Source organism: Meleagris gallopavo, chromosome 21 (assembly GCF_905368555.1).
Source record: "Meleagris gallopavo chromosome 21, MGAL_WU_HG_1.1, whole genome shotgun sequence".
NCBI classification, from domain to species: domain Eukaryota; kingdom Metazoa; phylum Chordata; class Aves; order Galliformes; family Phasianidae; genus Meleagris; species Meleagris gallopavo.
The window spans coordinates 2114969-2117919 of NC_139424.1; the positions used below are offsets into that span (position 1 = coordinate 2114969).

Genomic DNA, 2951 nt, shown 5'->3' on the forward strand with positions numbered 1-2951 from the left:
CAGCCGAGGATGCAGCCCCTGTTGTTTATCCTGTTCTATAAAGCTGTCTTGTAAAGGTCGTTATTTGCCCTGCTCGCATTTGTCGCGAGGCCATTTTGCTCCCATGTTTTCAGATGTCACCGATAAGCACTCGTGCCTGAAATGTTTCAGATTCACAGCCCCTAGATACTCCAGGTACAACAGTTACACACCAATCAACAGCAAATGCCTTTCAATCACAAGAAGAGAAATGTTCATGCTGCATTATGCACGATTACGTGCTCAACTGTTATGAATAACTCGGAGGCTCCTGCTCTGAGCCTATTGCAACCATATGTGACACTCACCCAGTTACTTCTCGCTCCCCTCTTAGGAAGGATTGTGCAGGAGAAACACTTTCACCCTTTGCCACTGCAGAAACAAACAATATTTAAATCAGCTCCAGCCAGCAGGATGGTTTTGTCCCTGTATGTGTCAGATGTAAACCATTAATTCACCTCACAGGCATCGTGCTGAATCTGAACAAGTATCGCAGTGGCCCAGCAGGTCTTACTATTCAAAGCACACATAGAAACCTACAGAATTTCTGTATTTCAGTGAGTGGTCTTAGAGAAAAAAAGCACTCGAGCACAAGCTTCAGTCCTCCCAGATCAGCCAGGCACAGACCTCTGAGCCCATCAAAGCTTGGAGGACCATCACAGCCGAACCATCACACCTGAACTGAACACATCAGGCCCCTCAACGGGAATTACAGACTACACCAGGAGAGAACAAATGGATCATTTTCCTTTTTTCTACATGTGGATGATGAGTTGTGTGAGCAATGCTTTTTGCTTCTAACATGTTCAGCGATGCATTTAGGACAGTGGTATGTACCTGGTGAGCAATACACACATGCTCACATACCCTGTTTGTCTGACAACGGGAGACATCAATAATTGCTGAGCCTGTGAGTACGAATTGTCTCTTGAAAGGAACTAAGAGACCTCGTGAGCACTGAGGAAAATAAAATGCAACTTGGAGAGACAGTAACCTGACAGCTTCCCCGTCCAAAAATATCTCACAGACTCCTAATTGCACAGATTGCTTCTGATTACATCAGGTAGCACCAGGAAGTAGGTTACTCTGCAGCAGGGAGAGGCAATGAAATAAGAGGAATTCAGACTACGCTATCTTTGATCAAACTCTGGTTCAGCAACACTCTCATTTCTGACAACAACAAAGAAAGAACAACGAAGAAACACAGGAATATCTGCATCATCACAAGGCAGCACCATCACCAATGTGACTGCTTCATCCACACTGGGCCCCACTTCAGGTCCTGCTGCCCCTTTTGTGCACTGTGACGCCCAGCACTGAGGAAGCAGGGATGTGTTTCAGAGAACTGGTTCTGCTGAGACAGGAGAATATCCTCACCTCCGTGCGTTCGCTTTTCTCCAGCTCAGTTCACCAAACATTGTCTTGAACAGAAAGCAACAGTGGCCGGCAAAATATCACCAAAGAGGATTGAAATCAAGGTCACGAAAAGCCACAAAATTAAGTCAAAAGCCTCCATAGAGGTCATTGGAGGGTATGGATTTGCCTGAGAGTGTCAGAGAGGGTCAGGCCTTGCACTAGGTAGGTGCTGGCATCTGACAGAATGCAGATTAGCTGCAAAGCCAAATTTGAGAATGGCCTATTTTTAACAAGACTACATATGCCCTCTTCAGACAGAGGTTCCAGAGAGTAGAGAGCTAGTGCACCAAATATAGCAAAAATATACATGTTAAAGTGCACGGAGCTGCAGGGTCATTCCTTTTTCTGAGGAATGTGTGGAGAAGCAAGAATGTCAAATAACAATGCTACATAACAAGTCCTGAGAAAGAATCAGGCCTTCATATAACTTCAGATCTCAACATCAGTTGGGAGATGCTTAGGAGGAAGGTTGGTGCTTACCCAGGTCAAGCACACACAGCCAGCTCTGCTCCCTGCATGGCCAAGCACTGAAGTGAGCTGGGGGAAGGTTGCACTGTGACATGGGCACATCTCCTTTGTGCTTGTTCTGGAGAAGATGATTGTGTATCATGAGAATACTTTTTGGTAAATATTCCTGGAAAGAAACCACAAAGAAATAAAGATAAGGCATATTTACAGCCTGTGAAACTATATCCAGGAGGGAAAATACCACCACGAGCTCAAGGCTAAGTTGCATCTTGCCTTGAATCAGGAGGTGTATGGGTGCCAGGGTGCACATCATCTGAGCATCTCAGAGACAGAAACAGGCCTGGAAGTCAAAAAGCAGCAACAGCAGCAGCAGGCGCTGCCTGCCTGGCATCACAAATGTGACCAACATTTTTTATCACAGACCATAAACTCCAGGGCTTCAGAAAATGGGTGTCCTCCTTAGGACCCATGTGAGGAGGTTCAATTTTAGGTATCACTTTGAGAAACGGTACCTAAATCCCAAATAGGCCAGAAAGATGCAGTCAGTACCAGCTTGATTTCTGATGATGCTGCACTGAGGTCCCTCTTGACTTTTCGACTCAAGCAGCACCAGCTTCCCTGGGAGCACTACTGAAAAACAGCTTACAAACAGCAGCAAGTCACAGAGCCAGAGAGACAATAACACACGTGTGCACGTGGAGGGGTGGAGGGAGGAGGGATGGGAACTGCCTGGGCTATGAGAGAGGAAATTAAAACTGTGGAATATGAAATTATATCCAGTGTCCTTCCCGATTCCAGGGTTGCTGAGGTAAAGGCAATGAATAAATAAGAGAAATTCAAAACCAAGCAGATCTCTGGGATGAGACAAAATTCATTCCAGGGTGTTAGAGCAGATTTGAGGAAGGAAACGTGTGTGCCAACAGCAATTACTATGGAGAACTCGCTGAGCACAAGTCTAGAAGACTGGAAAATTGGAAAATAACAAACCAAATGTGGTATCAATATGCAAAAAATGAGAGCAAAGCCAGCACAGGAAATTACAGGGCTAT

At 45.4% G+C, this 2951-nt stretch overlaps 1 long non-coding RNA gene across 1 annotated transcript; it reads right to left on the reverse strand.

The window, feature by feature from the left end:
- Positions 1–365: 365 nt before the first annotated feature.
- On the reverse strand, positions 366–2548 carry LOC104913870 (uncharacterized). Its single transcript, XR_014887598.1, has 3 exons — positions 2415–2548; positions 1915–2020; positions 366–390 (listed from the first exon to the last, which is right to left on the reverse strand). It is a non-coding gene; the product is annotated as an uncharacterized LOC104913870 (long non-coding RNA).
- Positions 2549–2951: the final 403 nt, after the last annotated feature.